The sequence below is a fragment of the Ranitomeya imitator genome, chromosome 4 (genome assembly GCF_032444005.1).
Source record: "Ranitomeya imitator isolate aRanImi1 chromosome 4, aRanImi1.pri, whole genome shotgun sequence".
Lineage (NCBI taxonomy): Eukaryota > Metazoa > Chordata > Amphibia > Anura > Dendrobatidae > Ranitomeya > Ranitomeya imitator.
In genome coordinates this window covers 28,058,878-28,073,533 of record NC_091285.1, presented here as the reverse complement: position 1 = coordinate 28,073,533, position 14,656 = coordinate 28,058,878, and the positions used below count along the sequence as shown (strand labels likewise).

General features: G+C 42.9%; 1 protein-coding gene across 1 annotated transcript in view; it reads left to right on the top strand.

Moving 5' to 3' along the window:
• The window catches only part of CCND2 (cyclin D2), a 691,175-nt gene that overhangs the window by 130,297 nt on the left and 546,222 nt on the right, over window positions 1-14,656 (top strand). The window contains exon 2 of the mRNA XM_069763433.1: window positions 10,908-11,854. The gene's annotated coding sequence lies outside the window, so the exon portion shown is untranslated. The remainder of the gene's footprint in view (window positions 1-10,907; window positions 11,855-14,656) is intronic.

Below are 14,656 nucleotides of genomic sequence, written 5' to 3'. Positions count from 1 at the left end.
CCAAGTCAGTATCTAAGTATCTGTAAGGCACACTGCGATTTTGGTTTACCAAAGGTTGGATTCCTTCCCACTGTGGCACAAAGTCCAAAAAATAGTTTTAAGGTGAGAACCTGGAGCCCAGAGAAATGAGTCCAAACATTGATTTAACACTTTTTTGGGTTGACTTGTTTTGTTTGTAGTAATTTGCAACCTTTAACAACCTGAATTTTAGTCACTAAGGCTCCTCTGAGGCAGCGAGCCAGAGAAACTCCTCCCAGCTGTCCTGAATGGTAATATAATTGGTAGCACGACATTGTATCACTTAAGACCCTTTTATTTGCTCCTTGACTCATGAGCTTTGTGGTTTCATAATACAACCCCAAATTATCCTCTGAAGGTTATCTTTCCTCCTCGTTCCACCATATTGAAAATAATGTCATGCTTTATCATGTAAAACTATATAGTGTATTGCAACTGCTGAGCAGTTGTGCCCAGCCACCACCAGGCTGCACTGTGTTAGGTGTCGAGATCCTGCCGCTGTACAGGGTGAATCTCGAGCTATGTCCTCTGCTGTCTCCCATTTTTCTTCAGCCGCAGAGGAGCCTGCTCAGCAGAGATGTCGTCCCAGCGTCTTGCTCAGGCTAATGCTGCACATCTAGTTGCTGCTTCCATCCCAGGTCCAGCTATAGCAACCAGCATTAGTCAGCGGCAAGCAGACGCTCCTGGGACTAAGTCCTGCTTTTCTCCATCTGAGCATGCTCGTGAGACGACTTCTCATTGGTAGTGATGAGCAAATATACTCGTTTTTTAGTGCTCAGAGATTTAGTTTTCATCACCTCAGCTGAATGATTTACATCTGTTAGCCAGCATAAGTACATGTGGGGGTTGCCTGGTTGCTAAGGAATCCCCACATGTAATCAAGCTGGCTAGTAGCTGTAAATAATCCAGCTGAGGTGATGAAAACGAAATCTCCGAGCTCTAAAAAATACTCTGAGGACCGCCGAGCGTGCTCGAGAAATCTCAAGTAACGAGTATATTCGCTCATCACTACTCATTGGTGGTCGGAGGTCACATGGTCAGGTCCTCAAGCAGCTCGGATTTGGCCATCAGCAAGGTCCCGGAAGGCTGCGGCTATAAAAGGATTGCACGGCCGTGCGCTAGTATATCCGAAATCGTGGTGTGTGTGGATGCATATATGTTACTGGTGCAAGCAAGCTCCCAATTATTCCCCTTCCCTCGTGTTGTGTCTGAGTTAGGGTGATTGGAGCAAATACAGCGCAATATAGTGCATTGCCTGTACTGACACCATAACCAGCGTCTATTAGTGGCGTTCGCCAGTGCGACGCCGTGAGCAATCAGTGCGCTTAATTCCCTAGTCAGGGTGGTCAGTGGCGTTCGCCAGTGCGCTTAGTGGGTCTAGAGAGACTCCTACCCTACCCCACATCCTTGGGGCTGAGTCTTGTGACCGAACACTAACGCTGATTCAGCTGTGCCCTGTGACAGTTAACAGGGTACGATATCTGTGCTCTGCGGTACTGCAGCTGTGAAGTAACAGGGCTAGTCGCAAGTACACATCGGGTGACGGTTAACCCACGTATGTCCAGTGCAATACCGCCACCTTGTGTCCGCCATTACCGAGCAGGAGTTTACATCTCTGCACAGTGGACCCCGGGCTGCGAACGCACCTTATTATTATCCTTATATTTATTTGGTGGGTTCTGCCAGCCCTAACACTCTGTAATGGGAAAAAGGGTCGCACTTACTGTGTAACACTTCGGTGCAGAAGTGCAGGCTGCCACCAGAGTAGTCAGACAGGCTGAAGTCAGCCACAAACAGGGAGATGATGTACTAGAGGTCACAGCAAAGCACGAGGTCAGAGACGAGCCAAAAGTCAGAGCCAGACGGGAGCGCGGTATCCAAAACGTGAGTCAAGGTACGAACCAGAGGGTCAAAAGCCAGTCGGGGAACGCAGTACCAGAGACAGAAAAAACGAAGGCGGAGATCAGAGTTCAAGCCGAATCATACACTGTAGGGAAATCACCAAATGTACACCGAGTCAGGGATAGGGGACAGGTCAGACACATACACGGGAAGTCAGAGGCAGAAGGATCACTAGGGTATACGGATCAGCTGCTCTAGCCAAGGACCAGAACTATCACTGACACAGGCAACCAGAAATGGCACCAATAAATAGCCACCCAAGAACCAAAGAGTGGCAGGAATGATTAACCCCTCCATGACCAGGCCGGGGAAAGAGAAGCAAGAAGCAAACCCCGACCTGGATCATAACATAAAGGTTCCATTATTTTCCCATTCTTATAATAACAGTTACTATTTTAAATTTGATCTAAATGGTTCTTGTTCAATTTTCAACTGTGATCATCTTTAGTGGTTAGTTAATCCACAGTATATATGTGTGTAATGTATATTAAATGGAAAATTATCTATTTTCTCATTTTACTGCACCATGCTGTTTTGTAATCCCCAATTTCTAATAATTTCTCCTTGACTCACAGGCATGTGACACTTACCCGAAACTGTTGTGCCTTCTAATTAATTGTGAACATTGTGTATGAAGAGATGTCGTATGACAACTTGTTGTTGTACATAACTTGCATGCACTTGTTATTCAGATTCTTAATTGCTGTACAAAAGACACCATTATCCCAATTATTTGCTTGACTAGAAGGATAGCAGTGTGAAAACTGGAAGCAATTGACCACACTATGGCTTGAGCAGCAACATAGACCAGCACTGATTGCTGCTCCCAAAATAAGAGGCACATTGAGTTAGAATAATACTGTACAGATTTGAACACACAAGTGCCTGGTTTAGGCATTTTTTAGATCCTTACTGTTGCCCCATTCAGGCACATTCGCGTAAACCATACTTGCCAAGTTTTAGTGTCCAATGACTGAGAGGTTGACGATTGTGGAGCTGGAAGCTTGGTACAATCAGTCCCCTTTTCACCATCCACTTCACCTTCACACCTTATTATTATCCCGTAATAAAATCGCCTCCTAAAGTCATGCATAAGAACCGTACTAACTGCTCTTCCAGGAGTCTGACTGGTTGTTAACCAACTTTTCATGCAGTCTGTGATATTGTCAATCAACTCTTCTGCGAGTATGAGAGGAAGTCAACCAGCTCTTTTGGTAGTCTGGGCGGTAATCTGCTACTAACTCGGGGTGAGCTCATCAACCAGTCCTTCCGGGAGTCAGTGACGTTCACAACCAACTGTTCTTAGAGTCTTTGAGGCTGATAACCGACTGAGTAGTCTGTGAATTTGTCAGCCAAATCTTCAAGAGTTCTGCGAGGTCCCAACCAATTTTTCATGGAGTCTGGGATATTAAACATAGTAACATAGTAACATAGTTAGTAAGGCCGAAAAAAGACATTTGTCCATCCAGTTCAGCCTATATTCCATCATAATAAATACCCAGATCTACGTCCTTCTACAGAACCTAATAATTGTATGATACAATATTGTTCTGCTCCAGGAAGACATCCAGGCCTCTCTTGAACCCCTCGACTGAGTTCGCCATCACCACCTCCTCAGGCAAGCAATTCCAGATTCTCACTGCCCTAACAGTAAAGAATCCTCTTCTATGTTGGTGGAAAAACCTTCTCTCCTCCAGACGCAAAGAATGCCCCCTTGTGCCCGTCACCTTCCTTGGTATAAACAGATCCTCAGCGAGATATTTGTATTGTCCCCTTATATACTTATACATGGTTATTAGATCGCCCCTCAGTCGTCTTTTTTCTAGACTAAATAATCCTAATTTCGCTAATCTATCTGGGTATTGTAGTTCTCCCATCCCCTTTATTAATTTTGTTGCCCTCCTTTGTACTCTCTCTAGTTCCATTATATCCTTCCTGAGCACCGGTGCCCAAAACTGGACACAGTACTCCATGTGCGGTCTAACTAGGGATTTGTACAGAGGCAGTATAATGCTCTCATCATGTGTATCCAGACCTCTTTTAATGCACCCCATGATCCTGTTTGCCTTGGCAGCTGCTGCCTGGCACTGGCTGCTCCAGGTAAATTTATCATTAACTAGGATCCCCAAGTCCTTCTCCCTGTTCATCAATTCTTCAGGGAGTATGGAAGATAGTCAACCAGCTTGTTTGCAAGATTATCAACTCTTCTCAAAGTCAGTGAGGTTGTCAACCAACCCGACCGTGAATCTGTGATGTCAACCAGCAACTTTTCAAGGGATCTGCGAGGTTATGAACCAACTCTTTCAGGAGTCTGTGAGATTGACAACCAACTCTTCCGGGAGTCTTTGAGGTTGACAACCAACTCTTCCGGGAGTCTGTGAGGTTAACAATCATCTCTTCCGGGAGTCTGTGAGGTTGACAACCAACTCTCCAAGAGTCTGTGAGGTTGACAACCAACTCTTCTCAGAGTCTGTAAGGTTGACAACCAACTCTTCCGGGAGTCTGTGAGGTTGACAACCATCTCTTCCGGGAGTCTTTGAGGTTGACAACCAACTCTTCCGGGAGTCTTTGAGGTTGACAATCATCTCTTCCAGGAGTCTGTGAGGTTGATAACCAACTCTTCCGGGAGTCTGTGAGGTTGACAACCATCTCTTCCGGGAGTCTGTGAGGTTGACAATCATCTCTTCTGGAAGTCTGTGAGGTTGACAACCAACTCTCCAAGAGTCTGTGAGGTTGACAACCAACTCTTCTCAGAGTCTGTAAGGTTGACAACCAACTCTTCCTGGAGTCTGTGAGGTTGACAACCATTTCTTCCGGGAGTCTTTGAGGTTGACAACCAACTCTTCCGGGAGTCTTTGAGGTTGACAATCATCTCTTCCAGGTGTCTGTGAGGTTGACAAACAACTCTCCAGGAGTCTGTGAGGTTGACAACCAACTCTTCTCGGAGTCTATAAGGGTGACAACCAACTCTTCCGGGAGTCTGTGAGGTCAACAATCAACTCTTCCGAATGTCTGGGTGGTCTCCAAGAGCCTCATAAATGTTTCGGGGAAACTTGGCAAGTATGGCAGAAACAGTCTTTAACTGCACAACGAAAAACAGGACTTTTAGCAACTAGGCATAGAGGCATCCATCGCATGTTTGAGCCATAAACTGCCAATTTTATGGGGGCATAAAAATATTTTTTCTCTTGAGCTGTATTGGATGCTGATTGCCGAGATATTAGAAGTATATGTTCTAGAAAAAATACCTCTAGAATGCAGTGCCATAGCAAGGCACCGTACTGTGACCCATGAAGTGCCTATGACTCAATGCATCGGAGTCATTTTATTACTGACTAGTCTCTCCAGTCTATGGGAGACCATAAGGGGCCATACAAGTTTAAGCATTAGTTATTACTGGATAAGTTTATCACAATGTTTCCATATTTATTCTACGTTCATCAGCTTTTTGTAAATGTGGCAAATCCTGAAAAACCCTTGTAAATTCAATGTAATTTTCATCACACATTCCTAATAATGAAAAGCATAAAATACACGTAAATAATATATAAAATATATGTACACAGCTAAGCCATGTAAATATTTATCGGTGCCCTCACGCCGGAGATTCTCATGAAACGCATCGTGCAGCTTCCATGTGAAAATACCGTTGATGTAGATTTATGAAGACACATTCACTTTCTCAGTTCTCCTTGAAGGAGTGCATGAATTTTGGACTAAGTATATTTGAGCTGTCACTTAGAGCCGTGTGCAGTTTGTCAGGGGCTATATTGGTGGTGGTCTCGTGAAGGCCTTAATTAGTGCAGAATGCAGACCTCTGTACTCCTGCCAGCCTGGATGGAAATGATTTTGGAAATCAGCCCAGAGAGAAGAATTTGTCATAGTGTAGAGCGGTTCCAAATGTAATAACCCAGCGAGCGGCGTAGACAAATTGTTTCTCTTAGCTGATGTGTTTGAACTGGTATTTACCTGTCTTATCTCATACTAAAACATTTAAAACCAGTCCCTGCATGACAACATTGTAGGATTATGACTTCATGTTTTACCTCTCAGGGGGCTGCCACATAGTAGTACCACCACTAATGACTGTCAGAAGTGAATGGCAGATTATTCTTGAGTTTTCGCTAATGCCAAGACAAGAAATTCTGTCTTATTATAAGGGATTTCAAGGATTTTTATATTGACGAATTTGTAACTCTGCAGAACCCAGAGCATAAGAAACATAATGGGTTAAACAGTGAAAAAATTATAAATATCCTCGTTGCTCATATGGCCCAACGCAACAACTCCCCATCTGGTCCTCTTCTGGCTTTCTTCGGCTCCGATCTCATCTGACCTTCAAGGCTAGCATTGGCCAGCAGAAGACTGGGAAGCAAACTCCAGTGGCAGGATAGTTGAGCATTGATGTGAGTGGGATCCCCTTTTTGTATTTTTTACGTCCTTTCCTGGTCCTCTTCAATCCAAGAAAATAGAGGTTGGCTGCCATTTTTCTAGTTTTCCACAAAGTGGATCACAAGAGCATCTGATTCTTGCTGATCAAATCTTTTAGGAAAATTCAAGGCAAATTTAATCTACTTTCAGCCAATTTGCTCTTCTCTGGACCTTTAATATCAGATGTGTGGTGGTGCCAAGAGTTGGACCCTCACCAATCATCTCACTGTAGGGAACTACAACTAGGGCCACAACTTCTTTGTAGTTTACCAGGCTCAGTGCCATAGTTTTGATAGTGGCTCTCCGCATCCATGTTCTCATCAATAGACCTGAGCTACAATATCAGACCCAATCACCACCAATGCCTGCAGACACATAGATTAAAGTGATCCAATGATCATTAGGGGTGTCGAGTCTAACACCCACCAATCTGATAGTGATGGCCTTTCCTAACACTACTACCGACTTGCATCCTTTAATGAATCAGGAGCATAAGGATGAGCCATCGATAGAAAAGTCCTGCGAGACCCTTGAAACCAGTTCATACTGCGTCATTTTCCCCCTTCCTGAGCAGGCACATTTTTGGGGTTTTATCATACATGAATACATTTTATATACATATTTTTGTTTGATATCGGGGGGGGGGGGGGGGGAGATGTAAAAAAACAAACCATGAAATACAAAAGAAGGGATTAAGTACGTACTGTTAGGGTACCGTCACACTATACGATTTACCTACGATCACGACCAGCGATATGACCTGGCCGTGATCGTAGGTAAATCGTAGTGTGGTCGCTGGGAGCTGTCACACAGACAGCTCTCCAGCGACCAAGATGCCGAGGTCCCTGGGTAACCAGGGTAAACATCGGGTAACTAAGCGCAGGACCGCACTTAGTTACCCGATGTTTACCCTGGTTACAAGCGTTAAACTAAAAAAAAACAAACAGCACATACTTGCATTCTGGTGTCCGTCAGGTCCCTTGCAGTCTGCTTCCCGCACTCAGTGACTGCCGGCCGTAAAGTGAAAGTGAAAGCACAGCCGCTGTGCTCTGCTTTCACTTTACGGCCGGCAGTCACAGTGCTGGAAGCAGACGGCAAGGGACCTGACGGACACCAGAATGTAAGTATGTGCTGTTTTTTTTTTTTTAGTTTAACGCTTGTAACCAGGGTAAACATCGGGTAACTAAGCGCGGTCCTGCGCTTAGTTACCCGATGTTTACCCTGGTTACAAGCGAACGCATCGCTGGATCGCATCGCTAGATCGCTAGATCGGTGTCACACACACCGATCTAGCGATGCCAGGGTGAGATCCAGCGATGAAAGAAAGTTCTAAACGATCTGCTACGACGTACGATTCTCAGCAGGATCCCTGATCGCTGCTGCGTGTCAGACACAGCGATATCGTAACGATATCGCTGGAACGTCACGAATCGTACCGTCGTAGCGATCGAAATGTTATAGTGTGACGGTACCCTTAGAGACTATGCTGCCTACTTCCTAAAAATAAACAGAAGATAGGTACAGAAGAAAGAACATAAACAGCAGAAAGATAATCCCTAGCTGGTCTTTCACTGATTGGCTTCACGAGATTATCACCAGCAGGAAATACCAGCAGGGGGAAAGTATATAAAGCTGCACCCGAAAGGTGATAGGGCTGACAAATGAGTAAATGAAAACATTTGTTACCCTAAAAGGACTGAAGCAAGGATTACAGAAATTAAACACTATGAAAAAAAGTTGTATCTGCTGTGTCTCGGTGGAAAGAGAAGCCAAAAACAATGCAAAGACTAAATGGTTCAAACCCAGACGCTTGACAATACCAAAGTCACAGTATAAGAGTCAGGTCCAGTGTCCCTCCACCCTGATGCACATTTGGTCTTCTTCAGGGGGTGAAACATTCTACACTGTGTTCCAATTTACATAAAAAATATTTCTGCATATTGGACATTGCATTTTTTATGCGTTATGAGTTTTTTAATTTTATAGCTGCTTCATTTATGGTGGATTTCCACTTTAACTGGGGCTGATATATTAGCCTCAGTTACAGAGGAATTTTAGCCACCTGCCTGCATAACAAAGATGACTGCGCCTGTTGGGAGCCAGCAGTTACTGTTACCTCCTTACACCCAACAATCTCATGTCTCACAGTCACTGCTACTTCTTCCTAATCCATATACACAAGCGTTAGTTCAACTCTGTATATACAGACATAGAGAAGGGAAACGTGATAAATAGACATGGCAAAATTTGAATCCGGATTTTCCTGAGAATTTCGATTTGATAACAAAAAATACTTAGACTCCCCTTACCGCTCACCTCTCCGACCCCTCCGCTCCTCACCATCCCGTTTGGTCCTTGTCGCACCTTCTCATCGCTGCGATGAGTGCTGCAATCCCAAGGACCCTCACGCTAAACAGGGACATCCATCTCTGCTGGTCCCCAAAACGGTTCTGAGCAGGAACATGCAAGGTCACTGCAAAGTTGTGACATCACAATGTCATAGTTTTTCTAAAATTTTGTGTTACCATTCTAAACAGATGATGTTGAGTTTTTGCCCTTTAAAGAGGAATTCTCACTTTCCATATATTTGTAAAAAAAAGTTTTCTTAACCTGGTATAAATGCCGCAGTTCTTCTGTTTTTCTGTTGTTCCTGCGCCCCTCTGTTCCTGAGATATCGTTTTATATTCTCTGTGTAGAAATCTGGACTTTTTATCCAAGTGGGAGTAGGCCTCAAGTATTTTTTTGTGGGCGTCACCTTGAGGACCACACCCAGTTGGTTAACAAAATACAAGATTTATTTTTTTTAGAAAGGTCCATATCTCGGGATCGTAGAGGCGCAGGAACAAAAGAAATTATTATTAGCATGTAACATGGCATCTTTAGATTACTTCAACATTTTGAACCCCAAAAATTAGAATGTAGGGAGGATATAGAAACACCCACAAAACACCCTTTTTGGCCGGTTTTGTGGTTAGGGAGATAGTCTTGGCCGGTAAGGGATTGAGGAACAGGATTTTAAGGAATACTCCAGGTAAAAGTGTGTGAAGGCTGATGGGCAGGGCTTGACACAAGGCCCCATCCCGTAAGTCCCTGCATTATCCATAGAACCTTGGAATAGACTTTTTTTTAATACTGTGATATTATATAAAAATATTATTTATCTTTTTTTTATTTATTTTTTTACTTTATTACCCTTTTTAAAACTTTTTTTTTTATGTCTGAATCCCCTTTTTACACTCTGGACCCCATTAGTCTGTGCCGCCAGTGTTGTCACTAATTCTCCTCGCATAAAGGTATGCAGGACACCCAAATATTTAGACAGAACGTCTGCACCTACTACACAAGATGGCTGGGCTAAAGAAAAATATAGAAACCGACGTCAGATAATGAGTCTTTCAGTTTGGAAAGTGAACACGGAGAGCGTAGAAAGCGGAAAATAGGTGTAAAAGTGACTCCTAGATGTAATGTTATCTGCCCGAGCAGCCGATTCTCCTCATTTTAATGTCGAAATGTCCAAAAAGAGAATTATATTCTGTCTGTACAAAAGATCGGTGTAAACCTCACAATCTGATGTCAGAATGATGACACCGAGAAAAGCGGCACGAAACGGTCACTGCTTATCTTTTACTGAGAAAGCAGGCCGTCACTGATTGCATCTGCAGGAAGTCCCTTCCCCTCGATGACTGACAGGTAGTATTAGATTCTTCAAAAAGAGGTTCTGCAGCAGCTACAGTGTATGTGTGATATAGTTCTGTGTCCTAGATGCAGCAGAGCATCAAAATATACACCACAGCTGCTGCAGAACATCATACTGAGCACACACCTGCTGATCACGCAGGCACTGCTAATGCACACAGCCCCAACTTTGAGTTAGTATCTCTCATCTGAATTGGCATGGGAACCAATGTCGACAGAGAGTGAACTGTCAGGGCACTTTGTAAGGTGATAACCCAGAGAGCAGGGAAAACTGAGACTAACCTTTCCCCCCTAAAGTAGCATTGGTTTTGGGGGCCAGTCTCTGCTTTTCCTGATCAGTTATTTCCTTACAAATCACACACTCAGTGCACTCTCTTGCCGACTCGTCACTTCTCATTAGAGCTGGCGAGAGAGCGCACTGTCACTGTGCATTGAAAAGGAATATCGCACAGTGAAAGGGAGCTTGTACTGAGCATGTGTCAGAATTGACAACCAGCACATGCTCAGTAGAGCAGGGACTAGCCCAGCTCCTGAAACGAATGTTAATGATGACTCTTAGTTTCAGGGTGGGGACTGTGACCTCTGCACCCTGATGACGGGTAGATTATTACATTAAATAGAAATTTAGGATTAGATCAGATGTAGGACAACATATATGACCTTCAACATGGACATGGGAAAGGTAGAAAGATACAGTATAAATGGCTGTGGGAACTCTTGAAAATACCAGAGTAGCCCAAGTAACCGAAACAGCTGCAAAATTTACCCTGCAGAGTAAGGAGTCACCAGCTAAATGCCGATTTGTAATGGAGAAATGTACATGATTGTATAATATTACATTTTTTTTGTTTAATTTTCAGAAATCTACAATCAATACCCAATAGAACTTTTTATCTGATGGAATCTTTCCTTAAGACTCAGAGACATGCGTGACCTAATGGGACGCTGTGCACAAGACCAACTTTGATCAACGATGAAGTCCATGTCAGATCTGTGAACTAGGGATCACGTTGAGATACCTTCATGTCTGCATCATGGCTTCAGAAGAGGCTTAGAAAACATGGACATAAAGGTCTTTGTAATTTGGTTAATTTGGTTGCATGGACTGATGTGGTGGAACTTATGGTGCTTAGAGCTAGATGACACGGCAATGGGACACAACCTGAATCATAAAGTCAGAGACTTGACTTAGTAGGGTAATTTTATAAGACCATGATCAACCAATGTTCAATCATCCACTGGTGACAAAAAAAACCCATCAAGTCGGTGACCATTTTGGAATGATCAAGTCAATGTCCAATTGGTGAACTAGGAATGATGTTGACTTGAGACACCTTCATGTCTGAACTGTGGCTTCAGAAGAGGCTTAGAAAAAATGGACCTAAAAGTCCTTGTATTTTGGTTACTTTACTGAAGGAGGGTTGTACAACATGGACTGATGTGGTGGAACTTATAATGCTTGGACCTAGAGAACATGGCAATGGGACATGATTTGAATCGTAAAGTCAGAGACTTGACTAATAGGATAATTATAAGACTGTCATCACTCAACGTTCAACCACTCACTGATGACAAAGAAACCATCAGGTCGATGATCGCTTTGAAACAAGTCGATGTCATATCCAGGTCTGCAATGTGGCTTCATTAGAAACCGTGGAGATAAAGGTCCTTATCTTTTGGTTACTTTCCTGAAGGAGGGATGGGCAACGTGAACTGGTGTGGTGGAACTTATGGAGCTTGAAAATAGAGGACATAGAGATGGGACACAACCTGAAGCACAAATGTTGGACTTCTGAGACACTTTCAGGTAGGATAATTTTTTTATTTCTACATATTGCGTCAAGGAGATAGGTTTGCAAATAATGTGTTTTAATTAACCGCAAATTTGTATGCTGGGAGAGTTGACCAAAGTGGACCACCTCTTTAAAAATGGTTGTCCGTTTTAGAGATTCTTAGCCCATAGACTCAGGGATGTACAAAATGACAAACTGAGCTTGTACTAGCACTCCTAGAGTCCAGTGCTTCCTTTCGCCACTGTTGTGGTCACTGTTGTCTTCTCAGAGTTTTGCCCTGCCTATGTAGACAGGATGTCACCGCTGCAGTCAATCAGCAATGACACCAGTAGGTGTGAGAAACAGTGATGGATGCCATGAAAGTGAGTAAAAACTCAGTTTATTTCATACATCACTGAGCATATGGGTTAATAATCTTTTAAATGAAACAACCTCTTAAAGAAGTTGACTGCTTTGGGCAATCACTTTTAAGGTGCCCACCTAAGACAGCGGTCAACTGACTCCATGACTTTGCCATACCCATGCACTCAGCCAACCAAGCATGTGTTCTCTATGGTGAGAGGTAAATCAAAATCAGCCGTCTCTAGACATGAGTTATCTACCTGGATTGGGTGTTCTAATTAAGCTTGCCCGATACTTCTCTCATTGATAGTTGGGTGTTGGAAGGTCCATACTTTATAGATTACCATTAAATTAATATGTATGGAGGGTCTGTAGTTAGAAAAGCCTCTCGAAACTATGACGATCACAAGGGAAAGCTGGAGGCATGGAGGTGTTCAAAGTGGACAACTCCTTTAAGTAGTTGACATTGAAGAGTATGGGTTTTAACTTGAGCAGTTGGGATTTTATGACTTCTCTAAAGACGTAGATCAGGGAAATCTATGATCTATTCGGATTTGAGCACCAGATTCCTCGATCAATACAGATTACATCCTACAGGACAGAGAGGAGGACCTTGTGACACAACCAGTGGTGTTACCGACTGCTTGGTCAATCTCTGTCTTCACTACCTTTTCTCTAACTAGTAGTCATCTGATGTTCTGTGGCCCAGGTATACATTTTCTGTAGACCTTTTTAGTCTTGGTTTATATATATATTGCAAGTTTCTGCTGTTCTGTGATGTTTTTTTTTTAGACCATACCCTCAAGCTTTAGACTGAGCTCTTCAACATCTGTAGACCGTAGTCTACCACTAAACCCTATGTGACCATAGGAATAAATCGTAGGGCCCCACAGCAGAAGTTATAATTGCCCCCCCCCCCCCCCCCCTGCATTTTTTTCTTTTGCAGCTTTTTTTTTCAGCATTTTATCTTTATCTCAATTTTTTTTAAATGCTTGTAAGCTGCAGTTCCCAGACACCACCTAAGTAAAAGGGTGGCGCTGTTTGTTTAAAAAAGACAAAAAAAAAGAAAAAACATTTTTTATATATATTGTATTTTTATCTCAAATTGTGTTTTAAATGCTCTTAGGCATTGTGCACACATTGCGTTTTTGTTTTTTTTTCAGCATTTTATCTTTATCTCAATTTTTTTTAAACGCTTGTAAGCTGCAGTTCCCAGACACCACCTAAGTAAAAGGGTGGCGCTGTTTGTTTAAAAAAGAAAAAATATATATATTTTTTTTATTTTTTATCTCAAATTGTGTTTTAAATGCTCTTAGGCTATGTTCACGCATTGCGTTTTTGCAGCATTTCTTTTTTTTTTCTGCATTTTTTTTTTCTTTATTTCTAATTATTTTTGAAATGGAATGAAGATCTACCGCGTTCAGTCACCTCCCCTGACACCAGACAAGGTTATTAAGGTGAGAAGACGCCTGCAAAAAAAAAAAGAAAACAGCAAAGTATACTGTATATCAGATTACAAGGGCGAGATTTACCGATAGAGACTTCCTGAATGTCGTCCTCCGGAATGTAAAAGAAAAAAAAAAAGAAAGAAAAATACAAAGGTTAAATCAGGTAAAGAAAAGGTGTTAGATGCCACGAGGTGAGCACAAAGAATCTGGGGCAGAATCTGAGCGTTTGTCATGAAGCCCACCCTGAGATCTCTTCCCTTTTTTCTGACATATGTCATGTAGTGGTTAATGGGGCAGAAAATCAGTGTTCCTTAAAGTGCTCTCTCTGTAATCAACATCCTTTGAGAGATTAGATTACCCCTTTTTTCTATGCATTCCCACGGAGGCTGCCAGAGAAAGAGACATTGAATGTGCTGGAACGGATTCATACGAATTAGCTCCTGTATGGACGGGCTCCACCTCTGGATCATTAGAAACTGCAAAACCTCAGGGGGTCCGAAAACGAGAAAGGTGTTACGTTTCATGCCTATTATATCAGTATCGTAATAAATAATAACGTCCTGTTCAGAAAAAAAAAAAGTAATTTTTTTTTTAAAGCCCAATTCACACATGCGTTTTTGCACTAAGGCTACGTTCACATTTGCGGCTTTGGACGCAGCGTCGTGGACGCAACGCACGACGCACGAAAGACGCAAGTAGAACGCATGCATTTTTGACGCATGCGTTCAACCCTTTTTAAATATATAGGGTCTTTTCAGTGTCTCTATTTTTTAAAGTAAAGAACGCATGCGTCCTACAACGCACAACAACGCAAGTACTTGCGTCTTCTGCGTTGCCAATACATTTCAATGGAGCTTTTGAAGCTTCGACGACGCAAATACAACGCAAGTGCGACGCAAGCGTTTTTTTTAAAATTTTGGACGCAGAAAAAATGCAACATGTTGCGTTTGCAACGCACTGCCAGGTGCGTCGAAAGGACGCATGCGTCGCAAAACGCACCGAAACGCATGAAAACGAACGCACATG